The sequence below is a fragment of the Lissotriton vulgaris genome, chromosome 3_1 (assembly GCF_964263255.1).
Source record: "Lissotriton vulgaris chromosome 3_1, aLisVul1.2, whole genome shotgun sequence".
Taxonomy (NCBI): Eukaryota; Metazoa; Chordata; class Amphibia; order Caudata; family Salamandridae; genus Lissotriton; species Lissotriton vulgaris.
The window spans coordinates 1217538262-1217558994 of NC_141689.1; positions in this window are offsets into that span (position 1 = coordinate 1217538262).

A 20733-nucleotide genomic window follows, 5' to 3' on the forward strand; every position below is an offset into this window, starting at 1 on the left:
GAGCGCGCAGCTACCCGGAGGTTTCCCGGCGCTAGTGAGCAAACAAAAGGTAAGGTAAGCTGAGAAGGATTAAGCAAACATATTTAAGAATTAAAAAGCCAGGTCTTAATTCCCCTGCGGAATTTAAGATAGCAGATTTCGGATCGCAGGGGTTGAGGCATGGAGTTCCATAGAGAAGGTGCTAGAAGCGCAAACGAGCGACCGCCCATTTTGGCTCTGTTGAAGCGCGGGATCTGAAACTTATTTTGCGTTAAGGATCTCAAAGTGCGGGGAGGGACATAAGGCTGTACCAAAGAGGTCAAGTATTTCGGGGCTTTGCCAGTTTTGATATGATGCATTATGCAGAGAGCTTTAAATTTCACTCGGCTCTCAATGCGCAGCCAGTGCAGCTTGCGCAGATGGACGGCGACCGAGGACCTGGCAGGCAGATTACAGATGAGGCGAGCTGCCATATTCTGAACCACCTGTAGTTTCTTGGTGACCTCCTTGCAGGCACCCAGAAGAAGAATGTTCCCGTAGTCCATCCGTGAAGTAACAAGGGCCTGGACTACAGTCCTCAGGGTGTCAGCTGGAAGCATTCACATGATCTTTCTCAGCCACCTTACGATGGTAATGCAGGTGGCTGAGACTTTTACCACATGTTGCTTCAATGACAACTGGTTGTCAAAGAGGACCCCAAGATTACGAGTTGTTGCTGACGGGGTAGGAATAGGGCCCATCTGCTGAGGCCAGTGTTGCGGGCCCCAGAGCGATGGATTTGGACCAAATAAGAGCAACTCCGTTTTGTCTCCGTTTAGTTTTAATTTATGTCTATGCATCCAATTGGAGATTTGTTCCAGACCAGACTGCAGGGAAGACGTGGGCAGATGCTTATTAGTTGATAGAGAGTAGACGATTTGAGTATCGTCTGCATAAGAGTAAATCGTGAGACCTGCTTGCTCGGCTAGGAAAGCTAGAGGTCTCACATAAAGATTAAAGAAAAGGGGACTGAGGATAGACCCCTGGGGAACACCGTGAGAGGAAGCGTGGATGGAGGAGACAGAAGTTGAGGAGAAAACTTGAAAAGTACGATCAGAAAGAAAACTAGCAATCCAGGCCAGGGCAGAGCCGTCAATGCCCACAGATTTCAAGGTGGACAAAAGGATGGTATGGGAGACAGTGTCAAATGCGGCACTCAAATCTAACAGAATGAGTGCCACTGTCTCCCCATTGTCCACCTGTCTTCTGATGGTCTCTGATACTCCAAGAAGAGTGGTCTCAGTGGAGAAGCCAGCCCTGAACCCGGATTGTGAGGAGTGAAGGAAATTAGAGGATTCAACATAGGAAGTCAGAAGAGAATTAACGTGCTTTTCAAGAATTTTGGAGTAGCATGAGAGCAGAGAGATGGGCCGGAAGTTGGAGGGATTATTTGGGTCCGCATTGGCCTTTTTTATCAATGGAACCACCATCGCGTGCTTCCATGCTTTAGGAACTGTGGCTTCAACCAGTGAAGCATTAAGAAGATCTAAAATGATCTGGAGTGTAGATGAATCCAGGGTGCCAAGTATTTGCGGAGGCATGGGGTCAAGGGGAGAGCCAGTTTTGATTTCGTTTAGATATTTTTGAAAAAGAGAGAACGAGATCAGATCCCAGGAGTGGAGTTGGGGGGCAGGGGGAGTTATACTAGGTGCCTCAATCGAACAGGAGTTGGATGTTTGTGGATCAGAGCTGGATAGATCAGAAGAAGGGAAGCTAAAATTAGCGTAGATTTTGTCTATTTTCTCAAGGAAAAAATTGGCAAGAGAATTACATTGTTATGTGTCAAGACAGGGGTCTTTAGGTACAGAGGACATGCCTGATAGATCTTTTACTACTTTAAAAAGAGCCTTAGGTTGATTTTGGGCATTAAGTATAGTGATATTGGCATGATTAGCCCTGGCAGTGTCACAGGCAGAATGGTATGCTTGAAGGGCAGCCTTATATCTTATTTTATTATCCATGCAATAGTTGGAGCGCCAAATGCGTTCCAGTTTCTTGCAGCGAGATTTTTCCTGACGAAGTGTATCATTAAACCAGGGTGCCGGAGGATGGTGGATATGAGGCTTATTCCTCTGAGCTGGAAGGCAAGAATCTAAGGCTGATATCAGCCAGGAGTTGATAGCAGACACATCTCTAGTAGTGATGGTAGGAGGCGTGGATTTAGAATTCTCAAGGATGATGTTAAGTTGGACATTGTCTAAACATTTCCAATTCCTGCTGGCTTTATGTGGATGTAAACTAGTAGAAGATTTGTGGTAATCAGATATATTTATTGAAAAGTTTATGATAAAATGATCGGACCAAATGACAGGTTGAGGGGGAAGGCAGGTGATGCTATTGAGATTAGAAATAATGGGATCTAGTAAATTACCAGCTTTGTGGGTGGGGCCAGAATTATGCAGGTGTAAGTCCAAGGCGGCTAAGTCCTGTAGCAAACGAGTGCTAATGGGGCAGGATGCGTGGTTAAAATGAATATTTAAATCACCCACTATTAAGAAGTTGGTGGATTGTAACATCAGAGGGGCAATGAGCTCTGGGAAGGAGGATGCCCATGCACAGGCCGAGCCAGGAGGACGGTAAATAAGGGTTCCAGTCAAAGTGAAATTAGGAGAAAGTAAAAGTTTAAAGAGACCAGCTTCACAATTGGGAAAATCAAGATCTTCCCATTTGCAAGAAAATTCCCTTTTAAAAATTATAGCAATACCACCACCATCCTTGAGTACTCGGTTTCTCCCCAAAAAGGTGTAGTTGTTAGGGAGAGCCATGGCGATGTCCGGGCCGGAGCTCTCATTTAGCCATGTTTCCGTCACAAACATGGCTGCAGGGCTAGAGGACACAAGGAGGTCAAAAATGTCTCTCTTATGTTTAGAGAGAGATCGGCAATTTATGCTGATAAAGGCCAAATCAGGACAGGTTTTGTGAGTACTAGAAGTAAAATGAGTGACAGATGGAGTATCCCAGAATGTAGATGATGTAGTGCATACATCCGGGGTAACAGAGTCAAGCGTGAGAGAACAGTTTGGACACCTCAGCGGCGCGTCTTGGCAACGGAGTGCTGGAACAAAAGTACAGGGAGGCGGCTGCAACCTCAATAAGGTAGTGCGGGAGTATGTTATATGACCAGGAGCAGAAAGAATGGCCCCTGGTCCCGTCCTGTCGCGGACGGGCGCAGACAGGCAGGACTTTGGCACGACTTCGGCGCGAAGTCGGCGCTCCCGCTGTGCTCGTCCGCTGCGCTTCCGCCACTGCGTCATTAAATACACGGTGGAAAGAAACACACTAGCCCGCTAACCTGCAGATTGACCAGCAAGGCAGAAGTGAGGATGTGAGGCCGGATGCAGGAAGTAGCGCTCGTATGGGCCCGCCGCTGCAAACGGCACAAGCCATGGCGGATCGGTGCCTAGAGCAAGAAAGAGTGTCTGGCCAAGGAAAGAGCGTTGCGCCGAGGAGCGGCGTTCAAGAAAGGTACATTTGTTATTAAAATCAACAAATTACGCGTTGCGCTGAAAAGCGGCAATCAAAGTAAAATAACACTGAAAGGTATTTTTAAAATTGCAAATACTAAACGCACAGAGCCTCAGCAGCCTGTCTCACCAACTGTCAGCTCCAACTAAAGGGTACACTGGTCTTAAGTAGCCTACCAATTCCGCTCACTAGCCCGCTAACCTGCAGATTGACCAGCAGGGCGGAAGTGAGGATGTTAGGCCGGATGCAGGAAGTAGCGCTCCTATGGGCCCGCCGCTGCAAACGGCACAAGCCGTGGCGGATCGGTGCCTAGAGCAAGAAAGAGTGTCTGGCCAAGGAAAGAGCGTTGCGCCGAGGAGCGGCGATCAAGAAAGGTACATTTGTTATTAAAATCAACAAATTACACTCAAGTAACCACTCACACACCTCTACAGCCACTCACATACCCACACAGAGACCCACAAAACCACTCACACTGTGATAAAGTGCCCTCTTTCTGCATGGTTCTCCCACTTTTTGCTGAACTGCTGTTGTGCTTTGACTGAGTGTGCCAAACAGGTTCCCAGGGCCTATGTTCTTTCCCTAAAACTGCATTGAAGACCAAACCCAATTGGCACTCTCTGGCCACAGGTCAGTCCCTGGTAAATGATACCACAGGTACCCAGGGCACTGTGACCAGGGAATGCCTCTAAGGGCTACAGCACTTATTGTGCCACCCTTAGAGGCCCTGTACCTTTACACTCACACACTGCCTTTGTAGACTGCGTGTTTTGGTGCAGAACAAAGTGAAGATTCAACATGGCACACATCCCTGTGTGCCATGCCTACAACCCACTTCCCTTGCATCGATCAGTCGTCACCCCTTTAGCTGGGTGTACATTACCAGTGGTGAGGGTACAGGTGCATGAGCCCTGCACCCCTACAGTGTCTCAGTTAAATCATAGGCATTGTAAGTGCAGTGCTGCCATTAACAGCATATGGTGCTGGGAGTTTGTCATTACAAACTTCACAGTACCATTATGGCTGCACTGAAAACTGAGAAGTTTGGTATCAAACTTTTCAGCACATTAAACCCACACTGATGCCAAGGTGGGATTTAATGAAAAATGCACACAGAGGGCATCTTAGAGATGCCCCCTGAATAACGACCTACCACTAGTGTCCACGCTGAGTGGCTGCTTTCAGTTGCCACCACCACACATGTTTCTGGACCCCTGGGTCAAGAGCCTGCTGCTCTCGGGGGGCCTGAAACAATGCACATCCTGGGACAAGGTGCCAATTCTCATCCCTAGGATGGGCAGGGTCCATGAAGGGGGAAGCTCCAAAGGCTTGCTGTCTTTGTGAGTTTCCCCAGGCAACTTGCGGCTTCCAGCAACTGGTCCCCACTGGTTATGACCCTCACTTTGGGCAGAAGTACCTGTGGGAAAACCAAGTGAGGAAGGGAGATGTGCCCACCTCTGCCAACTCTACCCCTCAGGTGGGGGAGGTGAGGTGAAGCACAACTCTCTGTCCCTGCCATCTTGTAGATCGGGGTGTAGTGTAGTTCCTATATTTCCAATAGGCTCTGCACATTGGAATAACATAAACAATAGTTTAGACGTAGGACTGAAGTCGACTAGGCCTCTATTGAGTATGTTAGACTTAATTGTGAATGCCAGCTAGCTCAGAGGTCACTAGAAACTTTCTCGAATAAACAAGAAGGGATTAGTTTCTGACAACCATATAACATGACAACTTTGTTCCCCAAGAATATAAAATATATCTTCAGAGTCGTGGAAACAATAGATGGCTATTTCACTCAGTCAATCGTGAAGGCTTCGTTTCACCAGGGTTTTTGCAGAGAAATAGAGAGACAGGCATTTTCAATAAAAAGGTTATTTATTGAGCAGTCTTCTTTCTCATGCAAGAGAAGTTAATTGCAACAATTGTAATACTTGCTATGAAGTAAAGTGCGTACAGTAAAAAGAGTATTATGAAATAATATTGTAAACGCATTTATATGGTTTCTAAGCTATAAGATACTTAAAATATATAAAATACATACAATGATAAATAATGACTAAATGTACTCAACTGGTGCATCTAAAATACGCCTACCCCAGTGTACCTAACCTAAGTCTAGTACAAGGGAAGAAGTAAGTGAGGTGTAGCTTGAGTTAAATAGTTTCTGTCAAGAATCTATCCAAGAATTCTCTAAGGGTCTAATCAGCTCCGTACCTTGTTTATAGAATGAAGGAGGTCTTGTATCTCTCTCTCAGGACTCGATCTCACAGTAACCCGCAAGGGTAGTAGGGAAACACTGGAGCTGGATTTCTCGGCAGGAGAAAAGACAGGGTCTCTCTCAGTGCGTCAGCTGGAGGGTCGGCTTCCTTCGGCACTCGCTACAGCAGGGCGTCGGGCAGGTAGTTAGTCGATCTGCTCCAAACCACTGTGTGTTTGCTAGGGCAGATGTGGGTATATTTATACCTGAAAGGTACAGAGTTTGACGTAAGGATGAACATAATAACGTCACTAAGAACTCAAAGTTCTTTACACGCTCCAGGAGTTCTGAGACAAATCAATACTGAAGCAGGGGGAAGTCCCGTACTGCTGAAGGCTGGTTGTCTTCAAGAACTCGTTGTACTCTAGGAGCTTAGTGGAAGTAGCCATGCCGTATTTGGACTGCATTGGCTGTGCTTAAATATGGTTATGATTCTCATGCCTATATAAGGATATGATAAGCTATACCTATATAAGGGCATGAATCGGGAAAATTACACTAGAGCCCTAGATACGTTTACAACACCCACTCCACGTAGAATGTCCATCTTTACTAAATACTAAGCAGTTATAACATTTCTAAGCATGTATTTACAATCCCACCCCAAAAATACATAAACATGCATTTGAAATGGTTTGTACATGAAAAATGAGTATTGTACTGTACGTTTTCTAAGCAGTGGTATCATTCAAATAATGCATATAGTTTTACATTTGAAATGCTGGCTGAATGATTCACGAAATTACATTTATGAAATGGCCCTTAATACAGAAGATAAGGTCGAGACCATTTCATCACAGATTTATATAATACTGTACATGTGCTAGAGGCTAAGTTTAAATATTGTCTCTAGGTATCAAAAAATAGAAATCTTGTTCTCTAAGAATAGTTCTACATTAATCAGATTACTCTGTGCCAAACAAAGGTAAATATTTTGGTATTGAGAAAAAATAATTTTGTTGTAGTAAAAAATAGTTCAAAATTTTAGAAGTTCTGTTTATCAAAACTGAAGGCCGAAATCAAAGTTCAGGGAACGCTGTGTGCTTGTTTCTCAAGAGTTATTCTCGTTGTTAGGAGAAAACATTAACTCAGATAGGCTGGCAATGAATTTGTCTACCACAGTAGGTGAAAGTTGAGCCATTTCCGAAAAAGTAGAATTAGTGCATATGTGAGATGCATTACCGCCAGTGTCATCTGGATCAGTAATGTTCACAGAAAGTTGTACCTGTGTGCCGCTTTCATCTCGTACCTCACCGCCACCTAGTCGTAATGTTGAGGTCTCAATGAATGCCGTCATCAGAATTGGTAGCCGCTGCATGAGCCGTTACCGAACCAAGCAAAGTATCGACATCCATAGTTACTGCTGATGGAAGTGAGAGACAGATGTCTAACACACATTCTTCTCCACAGAGCAGGCATCGTAGAACAGGTAAGATGCAATCTTGCCAGATTGGTCTGAATGATAGAAACCATGTGGTATTCAGATCTCTCAGACGAGCCAAGCCGAAGACCTGTGTTATCTTATTTCGGTACCGCATTGCCTGGATCATTTGCTCCATGGTAATCTGGGTATCGCTGGTGACTGGACTTGCCATATCGGAGCAGAAGGAACAAAAATAGAATTCCTGCTACGAGTCCCAAAATGAGAGGCAGACCGCCGAACACAGAGTGGACGAAATTCGTAAAAATGCTCAGGACTGCTTCAAAGGGTGCTAACAGTCCCGTAAAAAGTGTCTTAAATACATGTGCGATGCCACTGGTATCTGACATGTTGAAAATTTGACCTAACATTTCTACGAAATGTACGGGGCCGTTAGTTGATAATGTGTGTATCTCTGCTGAGGTCCTTGCAACTTGCAGATCATACGTTTCTCTAGACGAGGTTGAAGGCACAGTTTTTTGTAAAAGAATGGCTTTCATTCTGCTTAATGTATCAATTTGAATAGAAGAGATATTCAATGAAGGCCAAATTGTTGCCTCCTTGTCTGGCTTGCTGTTTGGATACAATACTTGCATACAACAAGTGACCCTGGATGTAACACTGACGAGATAGGCCGTTCCTGGCAACATGCCACAACAGCTGTGGTCACTTAACATAACGTAGCTGCCGTTAGAAAGCTGCCTGAAGACAGGTTCTATTTGTGTGGCTGGGGTGCCGTGCAAGTGGCAAGAAAGGTCATTAAATGAACCATCACAGGCTCCATGTAAATTAATTTCTTGACACAGAAGTGTACCACTTAGCGAGTTTTCACAATTTTTCCCACTAAGAAATACTTCTTTGTTACGCCCACTCCAACATCTATGTGTGTAAGGTAAATTCCAGGTCGACTTAATGTATCCTTTACCCAATCTTTCATACAGGCCCGCTGGTATATGCTGTAGGCAGTATTGAAACTGGAATGTCGTTATTGGTATTGTTATGGTACCATGTATTATCCATTCAATGACAGGCCTCTCGGAAACTGTTAATGGTAATCTTTCTAGTTTTTCAATGTTCAGCACTGCATAGTCTGCTCCTTTTTGTGCCAAAGAGATTTGTTTATCTGTAAGGTTAAAGATAGAAAATAATGAAGTTGTGTCGATTAGACGCCAAGGCACGTAGCCTTAACGCAGATTTTGTAACGTCCAGCCTAACTGTACAATGGAATGTAATTGGGACTGCCATGTTGTAACATTAGCATATCCTGTTCTATTATATCAATAGCAGATGATAACAATGCTGTCCAAAAAATAAATTCTGGAGGACAGAGTCGTTAACCCATTGTCCACTACAGACAGTGATTTTTCCAAATTAATGTGATCAATTTCTTGTATTTTTTCAGCAGTTTCAATTTGCTTTACTTTCCAAGCTTCGTTGTAAGCAGCATACATACTGGCATACATGAAACGTTTTTGACGCTGTTTGCGAGGTCCCAATAAGAAATCTCGCAAGTCAGCACCTTCTTTAAGTAAGGTCAAGTGTTGCTTAATTTTAGGTAGTGTGGATTTCTGTAGCCATTTGAGGCATAGTTTTCCTACACTGTATGTTGTTATTATCCCTGGATGTTGTCTCTGGGAATATCTTGGGTCTGGCCTGTTCTGTTTGAACCCCTGTGTTTTGTCCAGGAATCTATCTTGACAGTTATTAGTGTCTGTGGGCCAGATCAACCATTTTTTCCAATCAGGATTAGTTCTGTTTTGGTGTGAAATATGGGACACGTCTAACCCCTCATCTGTAGTGCTGTTTCTATCAGGCATAGCCTTTGGTATAGACAGGTTTTTAAAATCTTTTATCTTGGCTAGGCCAGGACAGGTTGTTTGTTGAATGGTTTCATTCAGGAACATCATTTGTTCTGGGATCATGCAGGCTCTGAATAATGTTTCTAATCCCTGTACTTGCCAATCTTTTGAACCCCAGATTGTTTTTGTTTCAATGTTATCTTTCCAGAATTCAAAACCAAATGTAGACAATTGTTCCTAAAATTTTGCAGAATATATCTGTTTTGTATTGGTCAACATATTTTTCATTCCTGTCTTATTCACATTTTTGAACTAAAATGCATCTGGATCTGTGATATTAACCCCTGAGAAGTATGGAAATTTCTCATAAAATGTTTTCGAGCTGCGTTTTGGCGGTGTTGGACAATGTTCCCATTGATTGTAAGTAAAAACATTTCTAGGTTTTGCAGATTTATGCAAATATTGGTGCCCATAATGATTAAAGCGATACATTTCTTCATAATCAGATGAACCTTCTAAATAATCATGATCTGTAAATTTTGCTGACATTTCTAAATCAGACATCATATTATTAATAGTCTCAAAGTCCCAATCATCAGTGAAAGTGCTCGGTGAGACAAAGTCGCTTGAAGAAACCTTAAACTGTTGTGGATAATTCAAGAGTTCAACCGGGCCATAGATGTTGTAATCAGTAGCGTCCCATGCTACACCACCAGGTATAGGAATGGCTCTGATGTTTACTGATGACAGGTCTCTTTTTTCAACATGAGATGACTTGTGAGGTTTTAGGACCAAGTTGATTTTCTGACTTGCTGTGTCCATTGTACTGTATTTTCCATCAATCATTCTTCCCAAGCTTAAAACTAAAATGAGCTAGAACAGGAGGAAAAGTACACCTAACACAATCCACAATTCAATCCATGGTGAAATCAGATATATTTCTCCAAGTTGATGAAAGAGTTCTGTTATTTTTTCTTTGAATGTCTTGTTTGCTGGCTTTTCTTCATGTTCACTGGGATCTTCAGAAAAGTCATCGAAATTGATGAAATAGCCAGAGGCAGTTCTGTCAAAAGTTGGAATCGCATCAGGATTGTTATTAATCTTTGTATTTACTTCTTCCTTTGTCATTTTAGTATAGTCAGAGGCTACGTCATTGTAGACAGGTGTTTCTTGACGAACTGTTGCAATTTGGGGTTCAAGAGGCACAAGTTCCATGGCTTTGATGCATAGTCCTTTTTAATTCACTGCAGGTTTATCAAATGTGATTAGTCTTTCAGTTTGAACCCCTTGAATTGTAGCAATGTTTGGTCTTCTGCTACATCTTGGGAGTCCACTGGGCCTACTACTTATTATTGGCCACATGGTTGTGGTTTTACCAGGTCGATTGATACAACTCTGTTCTCCTTTTTACCAGCAAGGGGCAGTAGTACTACTGATCTTGTTCCGTTGATTGCTAAGACAGGTACTGTTTTTCTATAAGAAGGCCCACATTCCTTCTTTACCGCGATCTTTTCTCTGACCAGATCCCCAATCTTTGGAATCCAGACAGGTCTTGCTGGGACAGGTGGTTTTTCTTTCAGTGGCCTTTGGCTTTAACTTTGTGTTACTCAGACTTCTTTTTGTTTCATTTAAGTCCTGTAAAACAGCCAAATGATCTTTGATATCAAAGGCTTTTTGTTCCACCACTGAAGTCTGACTATCAAGGTCTTCGATTATCATTCTAGTACCAAACAAAAGTTCATACGGAGTGATTCCACCCAGAGAATTTCTTGGCAGATTATTAAGACTGCGTTGGACACTTATTAGATATTTACCCGCCCATCACCCGAACCAAATAACCTCGCTGTTATAGATTGCTTTATGTCACGGTTTTTTCTTTCCACTATCACATTATCCTCAGGATGGAAGGGACTAGAGTATCGCAATGCAACGCCCAAGCCGGTCATGGCCTCCTTGTAAGCTCGAGAGCTAAACACAGGACCCTGGTCAGAATGTAGCGTGCCGATTGCATACGTGCCGATAAAGACTTGCAAATCTTTTATAACAGTTCTGGCATCAGCCGAGCGCTGGGGCCACTTCCAACTGAATCTCGTCCTAGTAGTTGTGGGACCGCATTTGTCTGTAGGGACTGCGGGTAGATAGCCTAATGCTGTCTAACAGAGGTGTCTGTATCTGGCTGGCTACTCTGTAGTCAGGTGTCTGGGGCGGTTCATTAGTTACTTGCAAATTCGTAACTGTCCAAGCTCATCCCTGGCCACCAGTACACTTTGTCTAATTCCGGTATGGAATCTATGATCTTTTGATGTCTTAGACCCTCTCCCATGTGTGCTTCTTGAATCAAGAAAACTCTCCGCTTCCTGTTTGGAATTACTCTGTCCCCCACTCCAGGGATTTCAGCAAAAGGAACGGAGTTTGCATCAATTATGTATGTATTTCCGAATGGATAGTTTAGAGGTAACGCCGCATAATTGCCTTACATTGAGGCTTTTACTGATAGTAGCGTTTCACCGTCTATTCTTTTTTAAGAACACTTAATTGTAGCTACGGAAGCCGTGTGGACGGCTGCCTTTGCGGCTTCATCAGCCAATGAATTCCCTGCAACGTGAACGCCATCACGTTGATGACTCAGTGTATGGATCACGTGAGTCTTTTGTAGTTCTTTCTGTAAAAGAACTACTTGTTCCCAAAGCATTTTATGCTTTATTGTGCCACCTTTTGCATCTTTGAAACCGTTTTGAACCCAGTTCTGCAAGTATTCATTGTAAGACTGGACGCAGTAATACGAATCGCACACTATTAGTGTGGGGTATTCGCGATCGGTATTCTCAAGCGCCATCTTGAAAGCCTGTAGTTCAGCTCGCTGAGCTGTACAGTCTCCGAGTGATTGAGTTTTTGTGACCATAGGTCTGAATTTACCTTCGCGCCAGTGACCTTTTACAATCGCGCACGAAGCACTATAGGCTTGTTTACCCCCAATTGCGGGCTGAGCTGATCCATCTGTATATATTATACAGCCATAATGTTCAAGAGGCAGAATTTCGATCGGCAGAGGACATTCGTACTCCTATTGGAGAAATTCTTGTGTTTTCAAGCTAGGGTCAAAAACGTATTCAACGTCTGTTGCAACAAGAGAATTAACCCATTGTATCCATCTTGGATGTAAAGCTTTAGCATTTGGAATGCTCGCTCTTGTCACTGCCTCTAAGGCAGGTACAGGGTTAACGACCGATATGCGTTTTCCCTGTGCGAGGGCTCTTTCTTTTGCTATAGCAGTTTGAACCACTGTCAGAATTTTCTCAGTTGAAGTGAATTTTATTTCAGCTTGTGTGTACAAGTGTGATTTGTAAGCTATTGGTACCGTTTCACCTTTGTTATAGGTCAGGTACGTGAATCTGCATCTTCCTGGGATGACTCGGATTACAAGGTTGCGTACGTTTACATGTGTTTGCAGCTTTGTTTTAGCTAACATGTCTGTTTGTATTGAACGTAAAGTTTCTGTGTGTTTCTGAGTCCAATTAGTGTGTTTGAAATTGGGTTTTATTAATTCGCAGAGAGGTTTAACCCTCTCTGCGTAATTCAGAACGTAAGTTCTTCCAAAATTTAGGAAACATAGAATTGATTGTAAGTTTTTAAGCGTTTTTGGTGCTTGGAGCAGCGAACATTTCTCTAATAAATTGGCTGCTAGGCTTTTCCCTTCACTTGATAACTAATATCCTAGAAATAGGACAGTGAGGTGGGCAATCCGTGATTTTTTAAAGTTAAATTTGTACCCTTCAGATGCGAACCCAAGTATAATGGTGTTCACTATTTTCAAGTGCCTGTCTAAATCATCGTCTGTTAGATAGATGTCATTGACATAAGATAACGCCTCATCATCATACATTTGTAGTAACTCTGTTAATCTAGCTGAAAATAATCCTGGGCTATTCTTGAATCCCTGGGGGAGACGGCAAAAATTGCCTCTGGGCCCCCATACTTGAAAAAGCGGTCAAATACCTGCTTTCTGGTGCTGTTTTGACAGAAGAAACCATTTGAAATATCTAATGTCATTTTATATTTTTTGCGCACAATGTTATTCATCAATGCTGCACTGTGTGAATTTTGTACTGCAAATGTATTGCAACAAGAGTTTAAGTGTCTGTAGTCCAATACTAGACGATATGAATTGTCTGGTTTGGAGACAGGAAACAAAGGAATGTTCATTTGTGAGGTGCATGTTTGAATCACCCCCTGGAACTCAAGTTGATCTAAGATCTCCCTGACTTGTTTTTTAGCTTCTTGCTTGACAGGATACTGCCTTTGTGCAGTAGGTTGATTTTTTAACTGGATTTTATGGTGAGGGGATTCCTCATTCCATCCTACGTGATTTTTATATAATGCAGGGGCTTGGGCCACTGCCCATTTTCTTGCATATGTGTATTTTTTATGAATTGGAATATGATTTGAGAAGGCAGGCATAATCATTTCTTTGCCATGTGGGCACTCCCTAACAAATTCTGGTGGCCAGTCTTTCTAAGCTAGAAGAACATCATAGCCTTTAGATAGCTTCTCCCAAAAGAGAGTTCTTAATTTCCTAGTTATGTCCCCTTCTATACGCAATGTTATTTCATATAATTTATGGAGTACACTAACTCTGGTGTCTGCAGTTTCCACCTGAATGTACTCATTCGTGTTCACTGTCTCCAGAAGATTCATCAGGATCATGCGAGCTATGGTCACTTCTGCTGCACTGTCTAGCATTGTTTGGGCCCACTCTCCGTTCTTGAGTTGTGTCCTCAGGATCCTCGGCACGTTTTATCTTTATGCTTGCTACCTTCTTTTTGGAAAATTGCGATTTTTTACTTTGGTGAGCGGGTTCCTTGTCTTTGAACTTGACGCGCTCTTCTTTATGTTCTGACCGTCCTCTTCTTTCTGATTTCTGTGAGGAAGTCTGAAAAGATCGAGAGGGACGTGTATCATTATCTTGATATCTGTCAGGTTTTTTCAAATTATCCCTATTTCTGAGGTTATATCTTTTCTAAGAGGGCTCGCGTTGTGGAAACCTACCCCCCCCCCCCGTTCTGGAGATCTATCTCTCCGTTGTGGAGACCTTCCTCTGGGCTGAAACTGTTTCTCTTTAGGAAGATTCTGTCTGACAGTTTCCCATTTCTTTTTAGGAGTAATTAAACTACTTTAATGAAAGTTTTTTCAGGATTTTCTGTTAGTTGTGGTTTAGTGTTTTCCCACCAAAGCTATCTCTACCTAATTCTTCATAGGATTTTTTAATTATTCTGGCAAGTTCAAAAGGTTGTTCTGCTATATCTGTTTCTTTTAATCTTTGGCGGATCGACACTGATGCTGCTTTTCCTTTTATGTTGGCTAGTAGTATAGCCGAGACTTGCTTAAAATCTTTCAGTAATTTCTTACCTAGATTTAAAGCAGGCTCTGGATCGTACTCGTTTTGAATCTGTCTTAGTACATCTGGTATAACCGGCATAGACAGAACACCATTGGTTTTTGTGTAGATTGAAGCAAAGACTGTTCCCCAAGTGTCACAGTCTTCCACATGTGGTGCGATCCCCATTGGTAACCAGATTGTCAGAATTCTGTGTTTTTCATGAGGTGTACTATCAGGGAATACTGCCTCTATTTGAGTAATCTTTTGATCCAACCAGAACGGAATTTGTTCCTGTTTTTGCGGGTAATTTACCAATGACTGATTGTATAGTCTGTGGTGTAATTTTGTTTGTATTCCCCTGGTGAGGGGTTTGCTGTGGAATTGTTATTGCTGGTTGGACTGTTAAAGTCCGCATGACATATTGGACTAATTGTCTATGTATTTTAAATAATTGTTTTAGTTGAGCTAACAGTTCTCTGTCTGACATTTCTTCAATATCAGGACGTGGTGTATAGCTGGCTAGCACCGGCCATGTGACTTCTGGTCTACCTAGTGGACCGAGCCTGGTAATGTGATTTTGATGTTTTAGGGCGCCATTAAACCAGGGCTGATGCTCCTGGTAAGTTAGTGGAATTTAGAAGTCCTCGAAAGGAACGTATTATGCTGGAGGTTCCTCTGCTTTGTAGTAGTGGAACTCGCGTGTTACAGCATTTGCTGCTGGAAAACTTAGCCATGAATAGAATACCTCTGTCTGCCGATACTCATGTGCCTCTACCACAAATATGACTGTACCACCTCTCGATGATACTCCATTATTTATTCGTTTGTAAGTTACACTCTTTCTTACATTTACCGGGATGATTACTGCATCCGGGTTGTTTTGCTGAAGACTTGTGTCTTCTGCTAATAGTAGAGTTGCTATTCTAGCTCTCTCTCTCTCGTCGTCACTCTCCATCATTTTGCTGACAGAAAGTTTACAGAGCAAGTTTCAAGGAAACAAAGATTAGCTGCACAATATTTTGGAACACTGTATCCTTCAACGTTGAATAAATCAAAAACTAATACTACGGATTCTCGTCCTATTTAGTTCTGGCGGATACTAACCTTTTACCCACTCCAGATGTCTATTGGAGTTTTTACGGAAAAAGGGGTCTGTGTGAAAAGCACAACTCTAGTATCTAGCGTTAAATTATCGCCTTACCAAACGTTGGGCGCCTTGTAGTGTAGTTCCTATATTCCCAATAGGCTCTGTGCATTGGAATAACATAAACGATAGTTTAGACGTAGGACTGAAGTCGACTAGGTCTCTATTGAGTATGTTAGACTTAATTGTGAATGCCAGCTAGCTCATACGTCACTAGAAACTTTCTCGAATAAACAAGAAGGGATTAGTTTCTGACAATCATATAACGTGACAACTTTGTTCCCCAAGAATAAGAAATATATCTTCAGAGTCTTGGAAACAATAGATGGCTATTTCACTCAGTCAATCGTGCATGCTTCGTTTCACCAGGGTTTTTGCAGAGAAATAGACGTTTTCAATAAAAAGGTTATTTATTGAGCAGTCTTCTTTCTCATGCAAGAGAAGTTAATTGCAACAATCGTAATACTTGCTATGAAGTAAAGTACGTACAGTAAAAAGAGTATTATGAAATAATACTGTAAAAGCATTTATATGGTTTCTAAGCCATAAGATACTTAATATAGATAAAATACATACAATGATAAATAATGACTAAAAGTACTCAACTGGTGCATCTAAAATATGCCTACCCTGGTGTACCTAACCTAAGTCTAGTACAAGGGAAGAAGTAAGTGAGGTGTAGCTTGAGTTAAATAGTTTCTGCCAAGAATCTATCCAAGAATTCTCTAAGGGTCTAATCAGCTCCGTACCTTGGTTATAGAATGAAGGAGGTCTTGTATCTCTCGCTCAGGACTCGATCTCCCAGTAACTCGCAAGGGTAGTAGGGAAACACTGGAGCTGGATTTCTCTGCAGGAGAAAAGACAGCGTCTCTCTCAGTGCGTCAGCTGGGGGGTTGGCTTCCTTCGGCACTCGCTACAGCAGGGCGTCGGGCAAGTAGCTAGTCGATCTGCTCCAAACCACTGTGTGTTTGCTAGGGCAGATGTTGGTATATTTATACCTGGAAGGTGCAGAGTTTGACGTAAGGGTGGACATAATAACGTCACTAAGAACTCAAAGTTCTTTACACGCTCCAGGAGTTCTGGGACAAATCAATACTGAAGCAGGGGGAAGTCCCGTACTGCTGAAGGCTGGTTGTCTTCAAGAACTCGTTGTACTCTAGGAGCTTAGTGGAAGTAGCCATGCCGTATTTGGACTGCATTGGCTTTGCCTAAATATGGTTATGATTCTTATGCCTATATAAGGATATGATAAGCTATACCTATATTAGGACATGAATCGGGAAAACTACACTAGAGCCCTAGATACGTTTACAACAGGGGGACCCAGTCATCCAGGATCAGGCTTATGCCCCCTCCCACTGGAGTGTGGCATAATAGGGGGTGTACACACCCCAGCGAAGGGACCCAGTGGTCCCAACCTTTTACCTACCTGTAACACCCCTACATCTAGTATTTAGGGTCACTCCTGAACCTTGCTTCTTCAGACAAGAAACCAGAAGAAGAAAAGAAGATGGACCGACCAGCTAAGCCGAAGCTAAGAAGAGGAGGATGCCCACTGACGTGGCCCCAGGCCTACCAGCCTGGCCCCACCTCGAACCTGCAGAAGCGAAACTCCGGTGTGTCCTGCAGCCAGCAGCCTCAAGAACCCGAGGACCTGCCCTGCCTTCAAAAGAAAAGACTCTGTCTCCTGTGAACACCGGATTTGTTCACCAACAGACTCCAGGTCAGGCAAAGTCAGTGAGTCTGAACCACTCTGCACCCGATGCCCATGTCCTAAGTTCGAGTGGCCCAACACCAAGAGGAGGTCTCCCCGGTGATCCTGACCCAAGATCAGGTGAACCCTGACCTGCCTCAAGCCTCTAACCGGGACCAGGAGCTGGTAATAAGATCCGACCCTAAGAGGCACCCCTGCACCCAATGCCCCACGGGCTTGGGTGGCCCATCTGACGGTGCTTAACCAACCCCCACCATCCCAGCTTACCTTTCCAAGTAGTGATCACACTCAGAAGGCCTTTGCTGCCGAGCCTGCAGTGTTTTTGCAAACCGGAGACTCCCCATTGAAAGCTACATGGCGCCCGACTGCAAAACAGCACTATCCACCCTGCCGCCCCAGTGCCGCTGACAGTGCACCTTGTGTGCTGGCCTGAACCCCCATTTGCCCTGAGCTTAAGTCCAGGAGCTTTGCTCCCACAACCTAGTGGCCTGCGCATCAGCAGCCACCAACCGGAGGCCCCCTATCCCCCATTGGAAAACATTGGGCCTCAGCACTCTGCACCCGCCGCCCTAGTGCCACTGAGGGTGTAACAAGAGTGCCTCCATGACCCTGGGGGCCCCTGAGTCTACCCCCAGAATACCAACTCTCACAACTGAATACTTACCTTTGAACCGATAACCCTATTTTCCTCCATAGGAGGAGTGTGGAGTTGGAAAATCTAAGAAACACTTTAAAACTGTAACTAAATAACAAAAACGCTCTTTCTTACCTATTACAGGAAATGTCCCAGGGCAGTATCCAGGGATGATGCACTGTGTAAGAAAAGTAATCTATAAAGTAATCTACTTGACATTCTACTAAAAAGCCACTATAATGTAAATGTACAGCATATCTAAAGCATTGCATTACTAGTTGCTCTACTGTAATCAAATCAAAGTGCATATACAATTCAAACTGTTTACAAACCTCATTACTACTGTAAAGTATTTATTGGTTACCTGTGCCGGGCTTGCTTGGTTCTAGAAAATAAAATAACTAAAAGAAATTTTTTATACAAAACCAATTGGTCTGAAGTTCAGTCTTTGTGTGTGTGATATCATTTGCTAATTGAGTGTGTACAACAAATACTTAACACTACTCTCTGATACCGCCTTACTGCTCGACCACAACCCCACAAATAAGAGAGTAAGGTGCTATCTACTTTTACCTCTGCCTACCTTTGGGGTTCCACTGGACTCTGTGCACACTATACCTTACTTTGGTATAGTATATACAGAGCCAGCTTCCTACACGCACCCAGTCACACATTCACACATTCACTCAAACACCCATTCACACACTCACACACTTACTCATACACCCCTACATCCCCTCACATACCCACCTAGAGATCCAGAAAACCACTCTCACACCATACAGCCACTCACACACACCCACTCAGAGACCCAGGAGACAACTCACACACCGACGTACAGACCACAGATACACCCCTAAGAGAACCACTCACACACTCACATAAACATACATACAGCCACTCAGAGACCCACATAGCCACTCACACATCCACTCACAGTCACACCTAATAATACTCACCACTCCCTCACACACCCACTTACACACCCACACAACCACTCACACACTCAGATGGCAGGGACATTATAGTTAGGAAACAGCATTAAAAAATTGAAATTCACTGAAAAAAATAAAGTTTACAGGGATTTTATAGTTAGGAATTAGAATTTTAAAAAACCTTAGAAATTCACTAAATGACAAAGGTTACAGGGATGTTATCATTAGGTTTAGGTGTTACACACACAAAACCATAGAAATTCATCAGAAATTGAATTTCTATGTTTTTTTATAATTCCATTTCCTAATTATATTGTCCCAGTAACCTTTGTTTTTTTCCATTGAATATATATATATTGCTGGGTACATATATATGTAGATATAATATTTAAATATCAAAATATTTTCATTAATTTAACATTATTTCCTATGGGGTTCCATTTTAATTTCCTGTCTCTACTAACTTATATGAGAGTGTGTTTCAGTATGAGTGATTTACCATATGAAGTGCTGAATTCTTACATGGCTAGGGTGGAGTTCATTTAAGCCTGTTTTGACACTTTTGGGTCTGCAGTAACTTTAGAAGTGTATTTTGTGAATTGAAATAGTCTCCTCTTTGAGGAAATGTGTTTTATAGTAGAATGTCCCTTTCAAATCCTCTTCAATTTTTCATAAACCCTGCCCAGTTTTGAGTTATTATTCTCAATTGTCTAACCATACCCCAGGCCCTTCCTTATTACCAACAAAGTAATTTACTTATGTGTGCAAAGATCTCCTCTTCACAAAAAAGATAGAAGAGCCTGAATTCTCCAACTGCATGTTTGTGAATTGCATTTTGTAGTGAATAATGAGTACTACAGCTGTACAACTTTACATACTGCAAAATGTAGTTTGTGAAACAAGACCTGAATCTTTAGAGCTTTTGTGAAAATGGGCCTTTTAGTTTCTTTATTTTTAATGTAAGGGATACTGGTTCATTGATGGTCTAGCCTCATACTGTGGTATATAGTTGTTGCAACACGTATATCATCAATATTATCCTTCAGTTGTAGGCACATGTTAGTAAGTGGGCAAATTTGACTCTGCCTAAGTTGTCTTTTCTCTGAACTACACTTCATTATTTCTCTGATGTTCACTGTTTCACACCCAGTCCCTCAATTTGATGTCAGGCAGACCGCCACCGACAAGCTGCCGATGGGGGTCCACTGGACATCCAGGGCATTGGTCTGACTGTCAGATTACAATACTGGTGGTCGGAGCGATTATGTTGAGAGGGAAGACCGCCACCTACAGCATGCTTGAGGAGCCTACAGGGTGGCGGTCGGACACTAAGCCCTACAATGGAGGTGGTGCCTGTGCAGGCTTTTGCATATTGGTCTCCCACTAAGTTCAGGAAACCAAGCGTTGTCAGCAGTGTTAGTTGTTAAGCGCTATGACTAGAGTTCGCTAGGTTTGCATAACAAGAAGCACGTCTAGAGCATTAAAGTGAGAGACACATTTGAGTGGACGTAAACATATAAAGAGTGCACTATGAATAACAAATAAATACAATAGGTTTGAAATGTTAGCATTTATGCGCAAGTAGCTTTAATGTGTGCCTAGAACTACGAGCAAAAAATTGTGTTTTGTTCCTACAGACACTAACCAAGTACAATTGAACTTTGGCACTATGAGGTAAAGGTTATGTCTTCTGCTGTAATGTTCCATTACATGAAATAAAGGCACTTATTTGCAATACAGGCAGGGATATTGCTATATCAAAATCTACATTGAGTAGACACACTTCTTGATGATTCTTACATTGTAAACAAATACACAAATATCAGCCACAAGAAGAATTATTGGTTTACAGATGCGTTTTTCTGGTTATGGTGTTTGAAATAGGAGTACTTGTTACCCGAATAGAGTACATCCATATTGTTTGTTTGATGCCCCCTCTTCACTAGTGACTTTATTTTCATTACAGG